Raw genomic sequence first — 18,044 nt, 5'->3', positions numbered from 1 at the left:
TCCATCAATAAACCTCCTCACTCTCTCTCTCTCTCTCTCTCTCTCTCTCTCTCTCTCTCTCTCTCTCTCTCTCTCTCTCTCTCTCTCGGTGGGAAGCAGAAGAATAGCATGACGGGCTAAATCCACAAAACGGGTCTCATACTGAGTAACAGTCATATTGCCCTGCTGGAGATGCTCAGACTGACGGGGACGCTCCTCTTTCAATGTGATAGGCAGAAGCTTCTCTATGAAGATGTGAGAGAACTGGTCCTAAGTAAGAGTAGGCGACCCAACTGGTATGGTCAAAAAGTAATCTCTCCACCACTTCTTAGCGGAACCAGTCATCTGAAATGCAGCAAAATCGACCCCATTGGTCTCCACTATACCCATGTTTCGTAGAACCTCGTGACAGCTTTCAAGATACTCCTGGGGTTCCTCTGAATGAGCACCACTGAAGTGAACAGGAAAGAGCTTGGTAAACCTGTACAATCTCCATAAAGCCTCAGAAGACATAGCTGGCCCATCTCCGACCTGTGCCGCAATAACCGGCTGAACTAATCCGACTAGCTGAGCTGATGGAGCCTGATACTGGGGAGCTATCTGCTCCGGAATGGGAGTGGTGGGAGTCTGGGCTCCTCCTCTAGCCTGAGATACTGCTAGTTCCATGGGAAATGCGCCAGTCTAGACTACACTCTCCATAAGGCCCACCAAATGGACCAAAGCGGCCTGAAGTACTGGGGTAGCAATAAATCCCTCCGTAACCTGAGTTAGTCCGGCAGGAACAGTCTAGGCTGGAAATGTTGGGAGGGGAACATATTAAGGGGAATACAAGATAAAGAACTACAACAGAATAATCACCGGAGCAGTCAATATATCATGAATCAATAGGAATAGTGAATACAGTAAGAAACAATGCACGGCATCACCCTTCGTGCTTTTACTCTCAATCTCACCATAAAATTAATAGAAACGGCACGGCATCACCCTTCATGCTTTTACACTCAATTTGGCACGACATCACCCTTCGTGCATTAACACTCACAAAATGGCACGGCATCACCCTTCGTGCATTAACACTCACAATATAGCACCGCATTACCCTTTATGTATTAACACTCACAATATGGCACCGCATCACCCTTCGTGCATTAACACTCTCCCTTACCATAATGCAATGCATAAATAACAACAGGGAGATAGAATAACAAGTACAAACCTTATTGACATTTGGTTCCACAATATAAACCTCAACTTTTTAATGAATACTCGATTACCAACAGAAAATCCGTAAACATGATAATGACGATCAATTTAACAACACTAGTATAAACATGTAGCAATTAGGCATAGGAAAGAGACAATATAAGAAAATGGAAGAAACATGGGATACAGGTAAATTGGCAACGCATAAGTACTCGTCACCTCACATATACGCCACTCACATGAATTTTACTTAGCAAATAATCTAAGGTTCCTAATTCCCTCAAGTCAGGGTTAGACACAATACTTACCTCGCTCCGAAGGCCACTTAATTCTCAATCACAGTTTTTCCTTTGGAATTCACCTCCAAACCACTCGTATCTATTCAAAAATGACTCAATAATATCAAATAATGCTAAAGAAATCAATTATATTGCATAAATAAAATTTCCCAAATTTTTCTCCAAAAAGTTAAAAAATCGACCCTGGACCCGCTTGGTCAAAACCTGAGGTTCGGACCAAAATCTATTTACCCATTCACCCCCGAGCCCGAATATGTAATTAATTTTTGAATCCGGCCTCAAATTGAGGTCTAAATTCCCAAAATTCCGAAATCCCTAGCTTTCTACCCTAACCCCTAATTCTACCATGAAACTCTACATTTTAGGATGATAATTCAAGAAATATAACGGGTAATTGAAAGAAAATGGTTTAGAATCACTTACCAACACATTGGGGAAGAAAATGACTCTTGAAAATCGCCTCTACCCGTTTGGTTCTTGAAAAATATTGAAGAAATGGCTTAAACCCGTGTTTGATTCTGTTTTATGCACCGGGCGACAGTGTGCATCGCGTTCGCGAGGCCACTGTCGCATTCGCAAAGGCTACTGGCTGCCAAGCATTCGCATTCGCGAGACCCTGCTTGCGTTCACGATGGTTACTCCCCCCGGCCTTCGCGTTCGCGATGGTTACTCCCCCCTAGCCTTCGCGTTCGCAAGACATTGCTCGCGTTCGCGATGAGCCGGTCGCGTTCGCAAAGGGTAAATCCCCCATCACTTCGCGTTCTCGACCAGGCCTTCGCGTTCGCGAAGAAGAAGTCTCAGCCTCACCAGATATGCCAGATACCAGAATCTGCAGAAAACCAGATTTATCCCAAGTCCAAAACACTCTGTGGCCTATCCGAAACTCACCCGAGCCCTCGGGGCTCCAAATCAAACATGCACACAAGTCTAAAAACATCATACGGACCTGCTCGCGTGATCAAATCACCAAAATAATATCTAGAACTCCGAATTTAGCACCAAATCCAATAAAATTCTCAAGAACACTTTAAAATTTCTATTTTCTCAACTGGACGTCCGAATCATGGCAAATCAACTCCGTTTCTCACCAAATTTCACAGACAAGTCTTAAATATTATAATGAACTTGTACTGGGCTCCGGAACCAAAATACGAACCTGACACTAACAATGCCAAACATCAATCAATTCTTAAAAACAATTAATTTTCATACTTTTAATTTTCATCAAAAATTCACAACTCAAGCTAGGGACCTCCGAATTCAATTCCGGGCATACGCCCAGGTCCCATAATTCAATACGGATCTATCAGGACTGTCAAAATATGGATTCGGGCCCGTTTAACAGAGATATTGACCGAAATCCACTAAAATTAACTTTTTAAGGCATAAATTCTTATTTTCATTAATTTTTAACATAAAAGCTTTCTGGAAACCTGCCCGGACTGCGTACGCAAATCGAGGAGGGAAAAATAAAATTTTTAAGGCTTAAGAGCGCAGATTCGAGTGCTAAAACATAAGATGACCTTTTGGGTCATCACAATTTATAGCACTTATGTACTGTTGTAGATGTCATTTTGATCACCGTAGACTATGTACTTATTACACTGATATTTTATTTAAAAAGACTTACACAGTTGCATAAAATTCAGTGTAGTTAAAAATATGTTAAAAAGGGATAAATAAATAGTAGCTTCGCTTATGAGCTTGCCTAACGGCGGCGTTAGGCGTAGTCTCGACCTAGTACGGAATTGGGTCATGACAAATAATATTTTTCATGTTAAAGTATTTAGCAATTAATATCAATCTAAAGATACAACAAGTGCTTCCTTTATTGAAATTTCAAAAGACAAACTTTTTTATGAAAACATATCTTTAGCACTCAAGCATTTTATACTCTTATCAACATACAAGTTTTGATAAAACTTATAAGAATTTCCTTAAGTGTCTATTTTTCCAACAAGTTTTGAAATCAAGATTTTTATAAAATTACATAACACTTCATAAGCAACAACTTAGAAATACATGGTGACATCTTTCCCACTTGTCCCCACAAGTATAAATGTACTTTTATAATAAAATAATATATCAACTTAAGACATGGTTTTAAAGAGAATCTCTCAAGAAGAGTAAGTCTTAATCAACTTACCTCAACCTTCAAGCTCCAAATAATACTACACCGCTCCAATTGATTAAAATATCTAAATATCTCCAACAATTCAATATCTACCATTATATATCCCAACAACATCAAAATAAATACGAAAAGATTCATAAATATCCATTTAGGCTTCACAACTCGGAAACAAGCCTTCAACAATCCAAATTATGCAATAGGTTCACCCATTGGCCTATTCAAATACATTCTTACATGTAATACTCATTTTGGAGTCATTAATGATACTACGTTGATTATCAAGAACACCCATTTCAAGAACTAGTGTTGTATCTTATCCAAATGGTGATTCTCGATTCAATTCGTTCATCAATTAAGTTATAAAGTATATTGAAATTATTAAAAGCTCAAAACAATTCCATTTAAATCAATTCAGCACTATACATCTTCATCTTTACCCAGAATGGCATTCTCAAGACTCACCTTTAGGGTTCATATAATATCCCATTACAACTTTAAATAAAACTCATAAATATTCTACCCATACTCCAATATGTCATATATATATATATATATATGAAGCTCAAATAAAGGGATTGCCTCTTGGTAGAAGAATCTCACTTTTTCTCTTTTTGGTGTTCTTGAAGATGTAACCCATTTTCTATGGATTTGATCCATAATAATGTTAGTGTTATCACTAAATGATTGTCACGACCCAATTTTTACTATAGGCTGTGATGGTGCCCAACGTCGTCGCTAAGCAAGCCAACAGTGAACTACCCATTTAATTGCTCATTTTAATATTTTTAAAATCTTTGATTTTTATTTAATAAGGAAACAAATAGTAAGTGGGCTTAGTAATATAAAGCACAAACTAAACGTGAAAGCAAGATAGTGAACTAAATAATCAAAACCCATGAGTGTCTACTAGAATTCCCAAAACCCGGTGTCACAAGTGCAAGGGCATCTAGTAGAATATATAAAACTCTCTAAGAACTACTTTCTGAAACAGAATAGACAGAAATGATAAAATATAACAAGAGAAGGCTTCGGGTGCTGTAGAACGGAGCATGAGAAGCAACTCACCACTAGGCCTCTGGGTAATGCGGATGCACGGCCGGACGAACTTCAGATGCATCTACCTCAGAATATGCACAATATGTGCAGAAGTGTAGCGTGAGTATATAAACAACGTATACCTAGTAAGTATCTAGTATAACCTCGAAGAAGTAGTAACGAGGGGTCGACATCGATATTTATCTAGTCTAACCTCGAAAAAGTAGTGACGAGGGGTCGACATCGACACTTACTAGTGGGCAATATACATAATGTACAAGAATATTTAATAGGCATGAAATACAACATCAATAATGGAATAAGAGGCAATTATTAAATGATCCTTTAAGTAAATAATAATTAAAAGTCCCCAAATATCACATGCTAATCTCAACAAGTAAGGGGCCAACATGTATTTATAAATTCTCAAGTCATGAAAGACATATCAAGTATAATCGGATTACGAGTGACAACACGCACGAGTTATGCCGAGGTCGTATGGTCCGAGCCATAATAATCGTGTACATACACTACCGAGGTCGTACGGCCCGATCCATGGATGCATCCCTATAATATATATATATATATATATATATATATATATATATATATATATATATATATATATATATATTGCCAAGGCGTTTGGCCCGATCCACAGGAATAGGAAAACTCTTCGGATTAGGAATTATGTATTTACAACTCCAAGGTAAGCCCATAAAAGAACATAAATTTCCATCAATAATTAAACATTCCACCAAATCTCTAAGTAATGAATCTCGATTTAACATAATTTGTAACCAAATTTTATTTATTAATTCAAACAATTAAACTAGAAAGTTGAGTTCAAATAGTGCAAGAAATAGCCTAATAAAGGCCTATGTCTATCCGGAAATAACATGATTTTTAGCTACGCACAGACTTTAGTCACTTAGTGTATACATAGCACCCACAATTAGTAGCAAATAACAATTTAAACACATATGGGGTTAATTCTCTATTACAAGGTTAGGCAAGAGACTTACCTCGTTCCCAAGTCCACTTTCCGGTTCACAAACCACTCTAAAAGCCTCAAGTCAGTGCCAAACAATCCGAAACTAGCCAAAGGTTGTACAAACTAATCAATAATTGCTCAAAAGTTTATAATTTAACTATTAGAGTGATTACCTAACCCAATTTGGAAGGTTCCTAAAATTTACCCCCAGGCCCACGTGCCTGGATTCCGGAAATAGTTGTAAATAATTGTTACTCAAAACCTCACGAATACAAATATATAATTTTTACCCAATTTCATAATCATTTTCATGGTCTAATCTCATTTTTATCAAAATCTAGGTTTTTTAACAAAGTCCTAAATAATGATGTTATATAATCATCCTTGTACCAAAATAACTTACCTTGAAGTGTATCCATGGTGGAAAAGCTCCTCCTTCTCTCTAGATATCAATTCCAAGTTGAAGAACTAACTATTTTTCTCTAAACCCCTTATTTCTACACTTGAAAAATGGGTCTGATGGGTACGTAGCCCCCTGCATAGGCTACGCACAAAGGCTATGTAGGGTGGCCTTCCATTTCTCTTCAATTGGCAGCTGCTGGATTTGCCTACGCATAGTGCGTGGGCTATGCTACCATGTTGTGTAGGCTACGCAAGACTTGTGTAGCAGTTCTTCTATCCTTTTGTAAAAAGGTCATAACTCCTTGTAGAAAGCTCCAAATGACGAACGGTTTGCAACATTAAAAACTAGGCACATAGGCGTTTCATTTGATAGGTCATACACCATATAACGCTTCATATCTTGAGATTTATGCTCGTTTGAAATTAAGTCTTATGCCAACTCACTTGAAACTTTACCCCATCATATAATTTTCAACTTGACTTAGCCTTAGGGTTCTTCTTAGACTATAAATCATTCTTAATGCACCTCATACATATATCATAATCAATTGATATCTTTCATATTATTAGTCCTGTTCATACCTGAAATAATATAATTAGCTCACTTCAATCTTCTTAATGATTTTAAAACACTTCAAAATTTTCCAGAGTGTTACATTCTCCCCCACTTAAGAACATTCGTCCACAAATATTTTGTAAGTCATTATTAGGTACAGTATTATCCTCCTTTCACCTTAACCATCATCATTAATCATTCGAGGCTTCATATGGATCTTAGATGTTCTTCAAAAATTTTAACTTCCTTAAGGCCCTAAAATTTGGCTAACTTTCCAAATTCTTAAATTTTTTGGTAGAGTATCCCCTGTAACTGGGACTATCTAAAATTTCAACCTGTCTAGAACAAGCCCCCACACGGACACCAATTTCAACATAAATCAACAATCATGTATCTATAACACAATATAATGTCTAGGCCCCACATGGACGTACAAACATACTCAATGCACAACAACAAACTATCTAGGACCCACACGGCCGCACATACATCCTCAACGTATAACAACAAAATATCTAAGCCCCACGTGATCGCGCATATACCAAAATTGCATCAAATAATTCGTTACAATTTTAAATAATTGCATATCTATACCTCGCTCCAACATCGGTTACTCTATATTGCAATACATATTACTACAATGCATACCTTTATTCTCTTTTTATTATGTTTACACCAAGTCGCACGTGAAAGAGCATTTCTTGCATATATTAAAATCCTTTTTCTTTCGTTCAAAGACTTTTATATTTGCATAAAATTTACTTCTAAGCATAGTTTGTCCTCATAGGGCTTTAGTACGGATAATGTATGGAGTATGTAAGTTTAAGAAAAATAAGTAAATCAGAGTTGTAGCATAAGAGTTGTGAGTACGTAATCCCATCCTGGACACTGAGGACAAGCCATCGGGGGCGTAAACCAAACAGTGGAGACTATGAACCATGAATTATAAATGTATGCAAACTTTTGTGAAACCAAGTCACTCATTGGGGCCATGCATTAGTTTATACTATACATATTTATACATATCTTCAACCACTCTTTGTGGCATATTTTATCACTCCATACCTAGCCTCATAGAGGACTCGGTCGTACCCGACCACAGGAAGGCTCGGTAACCTCACTTCACACATCATCGTACCTGGCCACACAAGGGCTCGGTCGTACCCGGCCACAGGAGGGCTCGGTCGTACCCGGCCACAGGAGGGCTCGGTAATGTCTTATAACCCAACGTTCCATACCCGTCCACATGGAGAGCTCGGTCGTACCCAGCCACTTGATGGCTCGTTCATCATTCATATCTTTTTCGTCATACCCAACTGATCAGTGATTGTACAATAAGTGTCATACCCGGCCGACTATAGCACAACTCGATAAAATAAATTATATATATATATATATATATATATATATATATATATATATATATATATATATATATATATATATATATATATATGTGTGTGTGTGTGTGTGTGTGTGTGTGTGTGTGTGTGTCTTGAATCAAGCACTCCGATCTCAGGATACCAACTGGAACATTTTATATTTTACCAAAAATGCTACCAGCAAGAATGTTCAAGGACGGAACAACATCATCTAGAGAGGCGTAGAACTACCAAACCTTACAGTGCAGGAATCATTTAGAAAGAAGAAGAAACTTACATTAACTCATGCCAAGAAAGAAAGTCATACCTTGTTGAAGATCTAACTATACTTCTATATTGATTAACTTTGCCTCTAATGAACCTTCAGGATCAATCCCACGAGATGATAGATGTTGCAGCAACAATTCCAAGTTTCTCCAAGCTAAATCCTAATAGAACCATCTTTTGATCCAGTTTAGGCTATTTCAAACTTCAAGGAAGAAGCGAAAGCTTTTTTTTCCGGTGAATTATGGTGAGTGGTATCCCTCAAAAGTGAAAGAGAATGAGCCTCACTGCCGTTATATACAGGTACCAAATCATTGGAATTTTCATCGGGTCCGCATGTAAAATGGGTCGCCCCGCTTTGGTTGTCGTGCCCGGTGAGACAGCTGGCGAATTTTGGTCGCATGCAGTTGCCTCCGTCGTTCCGGTAACACGTCGCCATCTAATTGGTTGCGCTTAGCCTCATAGATCCTCCATCTTCATATGTGGGTTGTAACAGTATATATATAGATCGGGTGGAAATAAATTTTTATCTGTGTATATGACTCTATGAGTGGTTTCAAAAATATAAAGAAACTAATATACTATGTACAACTACCATGTTAGCTTTAAAGCAATAAAGTATAGTATAATAAATTATTGGAGATAATAAGAACGTTCTTTTTCTTTTACCAACAGTGTTACTGTAATCAAGCTGGCCTTCCTTTCTTTCTTTTTTTCTTTTTCTTTTTTTGCTAAATCAAACTGGCCTCTCATTGACGAGGAATCAAAGACTTGGGCCGAACTAATAGAGTCCCATCCTAACTTGGTTTCACAATCAAATCGGTGAACTGCGCCTTCCATGAAATTAAACACTCACTAGAAAGAACCATGATTCGTGATTGTGTTTGTACGTATTCCTCTATACTAGTACGATAGATGTTAAACCATGGCAGTCATCGTTTAGGCAGTCATCGTTTAGATTCTTTAGAATCTTGTTTTGTGCTAAAGAAAAGAAAGGCATGAAATTCCTTTGTTTTTTTTTCCATTTAATTTCACTCTTCTATGTTCAGCTTATCCAATTAACATAAGATCGATCTGTTGACACCTGTGATGTTTTCTTCTTTTAAAGTGAATGTTTGGGCAACTCATAGCACTTAATGTGTCACTGCAAGTTTGGGTAATCTTACTATTGACATATTTTCTAGTATCTAAATAAAGAAAGAAACATGAAACCACGTGGGCTTAGGCACACCATCTTTAATTTCCAAAAAGTTAGTAGACATTTGGACATAAAATTTGTAATTTTTGAAAAAAAATAATTTGAAATTAAGTTGAAAAATAATATTTGGAATTTGAAATTTAAAATTATATTTGGACATGCATTTCACTTGAAAAAATATTGCAGTTTTGTAAGTGGGGAAAAAAGTTTTTCTGAAAATTGTGAATTTTGAAAAACTCATTTTCAAAAACTTTCCAAAAATTTACAAAATTTCATGGACAAACACATTTTTGTAAAAAAGAAAAAAAAAACTAAGGACAAGAAACTTTATTGTTTACATGTTGTTTTTCAACTTTCGCTATTTAAATCTAAATAAAGGATATTAGCTTTATCCAGAAGTCCCTCTGTTACGTAGAATGTTCCTTGTATTTCTAGAAAACGAAGTGATCGTAGATTCTAATTTCTAACCATGCTATTTCATTCCTTTGATCAAATTTGTGAGCCCCTTCTGTCTTCCACAGCTCCCAAAGATACTTACAACAATGACCCAATAAAATTTTATTAATGGAGTTTGGGGAAGGTAGTGTGTACGTAGACCTTACCCCTATCTCGAAAGAGTAGAGAGATTGTTTCCAAAAGACCCTCGACTCAAAAAATAAAAAGACAAAAGGACAAAAAGGAGACAATATTAGTATCACAACAGCAATCATAGGAAAAAATAGGAACACCATGAAATCGAGAAAAAAGATGCAAAGCAAAGAGAGACAATATTAGTATCACCACAACAATAATAAGAAAAATAAAAACACCATAAAATCTAGAAGAAAGATGCAAAGCAAAAGCGATAGCTAATAAATAGGCCCTGCACTGAAAAGCGAAATAGTAAGACACAACATTGTCACTAGCTGTCTTAGACAAAAACCCTACATGGCTAGTCTCACAATGGTACGAAGTAAAGCACGACTCAACTACCTCCTAACATACAATCCTAATACTCGACCTCCACATCTTTCTATCAAGTGTCATGTCATCGGAAATCTAGAGCCTCGCCATATCCTGCCTGATCACCTCTCCCCAATACTTCTTAGGCCGCCTTATATCTCTTCTCGTGCCCTCCACAATCAGCCACTCACACCTCCATACCGGAACATCTAGGTTTCTCCTCTGAACATGTTCGAACCATATAAACCTCGCTTCTTCCTCTCAACATGTCTGAACCTCCCAAAGACACTTAGGTTATTCCAAATACATAAAAGGTCTGTTGTATATGTCGTTGTCATTTTCCCTTCATGCAGCATCCCTCGAGTATTTTTCCCCTGCACTTGTTCCTTTTGCTATTACTGAACATCTACAAGTACTGGGATTTTTCCCATCTTCATCAACTGTACCGTGTTTGACAATAAGACTGAGGCAAATACAATGAGTTCAAGACCCATTTGTGGTTCTTTTGAATAAGTGTGACAGAAATATGTGTTTAAAAAAAAGAGTGACATTTCTATATATAGCGCTCTTTTAAAGAGCACTATATATATATATATATATATATATATATATATATATATATATATAACGCCACTGTAAACCGCGCTATATGCATAGCGCGGTATATAACCGCGCTATACCTGTTTTGTGGGCCCACAAATAAGTCTCCTGCGTTTAACTGACATAACAATAATTCAAATAGGTATAGCGCTCTTTAAAAGAGCATTATACCTAAAAATATTCAGTCCATCGAGCTAGACATTGCCTTATTTAAAGGGGTTAGGATTTTACAAAAATCCATTCAAAATTATTCGTAACTCTCGTTCAAATTTTTCTTCTTGTTAAATTCTCAAGCATATTTTTCATAATGTCTGAAGAGCGAAAAGTAAGGGTTTCATTATATTGGGGGGTGAGGTTATGGTGGCGAATAACTCTGTGAGCTATAGTTTATCTCCACAGTATCATATTAAGTTTCCACTTACAATGGAGTACGATAGATTGGTATCATTGTTATGTAATAAAATGAGTGTGAGGAAACGTTCGGTAAATCTTAAAGTAACCGGAAGATATCCGTATTTCGTCACTCCGCAGGGGGTTGCTTGTTACGCTAAGTTTAACATCTACGATGATGATACTTTGAGGGATTTTTTGAGAACTCCGGATGAATACCGGGAATTTCTTGTGATAAAAATGTTGGAAATATACGTCAAGGCCGAAGACGTTCGCAATAATGAGGTTGCGCATAGTAGGGATAACCTTCAGTCATCGGGTGATTATTGTGGAGCAGTTTTTGCCGGACAGGTTCCGAATGAAAGAGTTTGCCCTGATTTAAACTTATCACCATGGGCGAATGAGGAGCGAGTAAATAATTTCTCTCCTGCTTTACATAATCTACAAGACAAGTGGTAAACTTCAATTTTCCTTAGTGTTACGATGTATATTTTTGTTATATTGCATTTATATTAACACTCATATATTTCACAGGGGGTACCGGCCAGATATGACTTTTATAAGTTATGAACCCACGCCCAGTTGGAATATGCATATTTCTGGTGTGTTGGATCATGGTGGTCCATCCGGGAGTCATCACCAACAGGATAATGTCCATCAAGGAATGTCAACACATTACGACTTGTAAGTGAAGTGATACAGCTATATGGAAAGTATTTATTAATTTTAGTAGCTTATTATTTTGTTGTTTGTTCAGTGAAAACGAGCAAGTTGAACCACCTGTCCTCACTCAATTGCCCGAACACGATATATTAAATCGGGATCTGGCAGATGCACAGAGTAAGGAAGAGAACAGTGATTATGACAACAATGCCGATGATTCCGGAGATGACACACCCTTCCCTCGTGAGGATAGTGACGAGGAGGAAGAGAATGAAGGACCTGATTTGACGAGGGAGTATGCTCCACCCCCCGTTAGACCAAGAGTGTACGAGTCCCAAGTGCCGTTTCATTCAAGGAAGATTCCCTACCTTGATAACTTGCCAAGTATGCCGGATGTGGATGCTCTCACAAAAGATTTTGTTGAAATTCGGACAGCAATGTGGGATGATTCTAGACCAACGGTGCTGGCAAAGGGCATGCTTTTTCCTAATAAAGTGCGTCTAAGCAGGGCGGCAAAAATGCACAATGTAAAAGAGTGTCGTGAGATGACGGTATGGGAGTCAACTCCGGAGGTATACAAGGTTATTTGTTGCAGATGGTTTACGGATTGTCATTAGATGCTGCGTGCGAGCAAGAAGAAAACAGGTTTGTGGCAAGTGGGTAAATACATTCCCATCCACAGATGTGAAATGGACACATTCAATGGGAATCACTACAACTTGGATATTGACTTGATTTTTCTTGTCTTTATTCCACACCTTGAAGCGTCCATAAGGTATAAAATCAAAGAGTGCATTACATCAGTCCACCAAGAATATGGCCATACCATTACCAAAAGAAAGGCATTTCTCGGGCGCAAACGTGCGTTTGAAATTATTTATGGTAACTGGGATAAGTCATTTGCAGCTCTACCCAAGTAAATGGACGCACTGCAACACTTTAACCTCGGGACGGTTATTGAATGAAAGCTTGAGCAGAGTCCTAGAAAACCAGAATATATATTCAATTACGTGTTCTGGGCATTTAAACCAGCAATTGATGGTTTTTCGCATTGCCGGCTGGTAAGCACTCATGTCTATGGAAAGTATGATATCAAGTTGTTGATAGCCGTTGCAGTAGATGCTAGTGGACAAATATTTCCTCTAGCTTTTGCTATTTGTGCCAATGAAATCCAAGAGATGTGGACGCTGTTTTTGAATGATTTGAAAGAGCAAGTTGTCAAACAGCGTTCCGGCATTTGTCTAATATCTGATCGGCATAGTGGTATCTTAAGTTCTGTAGAGAACTTGCCTGTATGAAAAGAACCTTATGCCTACCACAGTTACTGTGTGAGGCACTTTAAGGCCAATTTCCAAAAGGCACATCCCAACAAGGATTTGCATGATTTGATGTGGATGGCAGTAACAGACCGCCAAGAGCATAAATTCTGAAGGCACATGGAATCTATCAGGCAGGAAGATGAGAGAGCCTATCATTGGTTGATGCGACATGAGCTTCACAAGTGGACTTTGCATGCGGATGGTGAAAGAAGATGGGGAATTCTAACTACAAACGTGTCAGAGTCTTTCAACGGGTTATTGAAGTCGGTAAGAGGATTGCCTGTCACTGCCATGGTGCAGATATCGTTCAAGCAGATAGCGGAGAGGTTTGTTGAAAGGGCTGCAGCTGCAACATCTTTGATGAAAAGGGGTGTTGAATTTATGCCACTGCCGATGAAGAGATTTGAGAAATGCAGGCGGCGAACACATTGGCATTCATTTTTGCAGTATGATCACGGCGAGCACATTGGCATTCATGTATTTTCATTATTTGTACTGAATTTTAATTATGTTAAGTTGCTATATTTTGTGTTTGTGTTGTAGTATTAAAATAAAGAAGGAACGGGAAAATAAAAACATAATGCGCATATTATGTAAACATAAAAAATTGTTGTTATTATTTACATAAAATACAAAAAAAAAAAATCAATGTGTCCCACAGCCTGTGTGCTTCAATGCAGCCGCTAGCCTGAGGCGCATCCCATCTCGCCCGGCTATGCTATCAGGATCATCCTCATCACGGCGCCTCTTTATAGCAGGATGCGCTGCAGCATGATCATCAGTGGTGCTGGCAGGATCGGTAGAAGGGGTCGTCGGTCCAGTAGAAACCTACAGAAGAATAAGTTAGCTCAGTATAGGAAAGTATATATTAAGTCACAACAATTTAAATTGTCTTACCATGGTCTCGTCGGGCTCCTGAATATAATCTTCCGTCGCAGCCATGTCAGCATCGCACAAATGGACCTTCGTGATGGGGGGAATGAAGCCTTAATAAAAAAAATTAATAAAGTTATGGAAAATAAATGAGAAAAGAAAAAATAAATTTAAATTTAATACTAATAAAAACATACTTGCGCCTGTGATGATGAGCCATAACTCAGCCGGTGCCCACTATCCAAATCTCGGATCGGCCGATCCTCAGCAGCAGTCGATGAGCCTGGGAAGTATGCTTCCCAATCCTCTCCGGTAAGGTCCGTGCCCGTGATCAATAATGGACCTGACGAGGTCACCTGCGAAGTCCTTGGAGTGAGCTGCATCCCAAGGCTTTATGACGGCATGTTGGTGGGATACTTGTCCGGCTCATGTAGGTCACCCGGCAGATCAGCATCAACATCATCAACAGGGCCCTCAACGCCCCCTTGCTGGGGAACACCTCCTCGCCGCCCACCACGTCCCCATGCGGCAGCCCTGCCTCGTGCCGCCCGGCGTATGGAACGTACCGACCGCCAGCTTGATGAATGGGATTCTCGACAAAAAGTCGGATAACGCGGTGGTACCAGGGCATATAGATCTGAATAGTCTCCGTCTGGATCTATGAAGGGGGGGGCGGAATCAGGTCAGCTCGCCGATCCCAAGTATGGACCTGCGCCTCTAGCCATGCTACATATGCGTCGTCCGCCCTGGAACGATCATCCTGTTGATAATGTGTTGCCTCCCATGTAGGCCCTCTCGGTATATACTACAGACGGCCAAACTGGAGAAGTACCCGCTCCGTGGCATGATGCTCCACAATATCGAGGCACATCAGCGGGACGGAAGTGCTCCAAATCAGTCCCCCGGCCGAGCAATAATCGGGAAGGCCACCTATCAAGTCGTTGTTGTATGGCGTCTAGATGAACTATCAAATAACAATAGAAAACGTGACTATGTGCAACACATGTGAAGCTATACCAAGTAAGTTTAGATAAACATTTACCTGTGCGCCCTCCAGCATATCCAACACATCCCTGCAAAGGGGGAGATTATGTCAAGCCTCGTAATTTCGTACATATCCACTCCGGAGAACCCACCTCCTAACTAGAGGAAGAAACAGAGGTGGTACATCTGGAGCTAATGGTGGTAGAGGTGGGTGCAACTGCAGGAACCGCTCCCAGGCCCAAACCTAACATATAAAGTTGACTTAAAGTTTAAGATAAATTTTGACTAGATAGAATTGGAAGGAATGAACAGAGTATTCGAATATGCTTACACCTGTAGAAGCGGCAAAAATCCATATACGTTATGCTGGGTGCCCATGCTCGCCCGGCATAGATGCCTGTACAAGTAGGCGAGAACAGAAGCACCCCAGTTGTACTGGGGTAAATCATCTAGCAGCTGAAGATGATGAAGAAATCGCAAGCTGACTAGGTTCCCGAAGTGTTTGGGAACAAGACCCCCCCAAACAGAAGGAGCGGCAACAACCTCGTATACCGGTGAATATGCAGATCATCTATCTCCCCGGTGATGTCGGGGTGCAATATCTCCAAATACTGTCGAATAGCTGTCAAACTCATGCGACCTTCCCCTGAGTTTGTAGTCTCATCCTGTGGCCTGAAACCAGTGAGATGCTGCAGCATGTCCAAATACTGCCCACGCCTCATCTCTCTCATGGCCTGAGGCAATGTAATGGGCAGTCCATCAACAGGCATCCCATATATAACCTCTACGTCCTGCAGGGTGATGGTGGCCTCGCCAATGGGCAAGTGGAAAGTGTGCGTCTCTGGGCGCCACCGCTCTATTAGGGCCGTGATCAAAGACCAGCCGAGCTGCAGCCGCCCGATCTCCAAAATCTTGTAGAAGCCCGTATCCCGCAGGCGCTGGACTACACGGGGATGGAGATCTTTGTCCTTCATAACATCCCACATGTCGTCCACTCTCTTGGCGCGGAGAGTCTAGGCCAGTAACTCTCCCTCCCAAACATAGGCGGACCTATGATCGCCCTGTAACACTAATAGCTCATCGGAGACAGGTCCGGGATGCATAGGCGGCACGTCCATGTCGTCTACTGTAAATTAAACAACATTAATTGTATGTTTGATTTGTAAATTAAATAATTATTTTTTATAATTATACAATATTTAATTGGACAGAGTATATATCTATGGGTTCGAGGCTCGATATTTGATGCCCATTAGCACCAAGCTATCCTGAGTTCTTGTATGTGTCAATTTTATTATTTTAATAATTTTGCATGTTTGATCTGTAAATTAAATAATTATTTTTTATAATTATAAAATATTTAATTATATAGAGTATATACCTATGGGATCGAGGCTCGATATTTGAGACCCAGTAGCACCAAGCTATCCTGAATTCTTATGTGTGTCAATTTTAATATTTTCATAATTTTGTATGTTTGTTTTGTAAATTAAATAATTAATTTTTATCATATTTAATTGGACAGAGTATATACTTATGGGTTTCAGGCTCGATATTTGAGACCCAATAGTACCAAGCTATCCTGAATTCTTATGTGTGTCAATTTTTACATTTTCATAATTTTGTATGTTTGTTTTGTAAATTAAATAATTAATTTTTATCATATTTAATTGGACAGAGTATATACCTATGGGTTCCAGGCTCGATATTTGAGACCCAATAGCACCAAGCTATCGTGAATTCTTATGTGTGTTAATTTTAATATTTTCATAATTTTGTATTTTGTTTTGTAAATTAAATAATTAATTTTTATCATATTTAATTGGACAGAGTATATACCTATGGGTTCCAGGCTCGATATTTGAGACCCGGTAGCACCAAACTATCCTGAATTCTTATGTGTATCAATTTTAATATTTTTATAATTTTGTATGCTTGTTTTGTAAATTAAATAATTAATTTTTATCATATTTAATTGGACAGAGTATATACTTATGGGTTCCAGGCTCGATATTTGAGGCCTAGTAGCACCAAGCTATGCTGAATTCTTATGTGTGTCAATTTTAATATTTTTATAATTTTGTATGTTTGTTTTATAAATTAAATAATTAATTTTTATCATATTTAATTGGACAGAGTATATACCTATGGGTTTCAAGCTCGATATTTGAGGCCAAGTAGCACCAAACTATCCTGAATTCTTATGTGTGTCAATTTTAATATTTTCATAATTTTGTATGTTTATTTTGTAAATTAAATAATTAATTTTTATCATATTTAATTGGACAGAGTATATACCTATGGGTTCCAGGCTCGATATTTGAGGCCCAGTAGCACCAAACTATCCTGAATTCTTATGTGTGCCAATTTTAATATTTTCATAATTTTGTATGTTTATTTTATAAATTAAATAATTAATTTTTATAAATTGGACAGAGTTTGTGTTTGATCTATCAGGATAAAAGATACTTAAACTACAGGGATTCTACGCTAAAAGGCTCTACATTTTACTACGCTAAAAGAGCACTTGTCTTTAAGTAAATAAATAATCTAAACTAGATAAAAACAACAAATACATTTTAATCACAAAACAAACACAAAACACTAATATCTTAGTCCGGATAAAAATAACACACTAGTTTAATTGCAAAAAAAATACAAAATAACATGGAAACACATTCAAAATATCTAATATGCATTATTATACGAGTTTCGACATAAACTAAATCGCAATACCTCGATTTATGTTTTTCGGAAAGTCGATGAATTGAAAATTTGAGCCTGAAATGAGGAAACCACAACAATAGAAGGTTTGGCTAGGATGTGG

This window comes from Nicotiana tabacum, chromosome 13, assembly GCF_000715075.1.
Source record: "Nicotiana tabacum cultivar K326 chromosome 13, ASM71507v2, whole genome shotgun sequence".
NCBI lineage: Eukaryota > Viridiplantae > Streptophyta > Magnoliopsida > Solanales > Solanaceae > Nicotiana > Nicotiana tabacum.
This window is presented reverse-complemented; position numbering follows the sequence as displayed.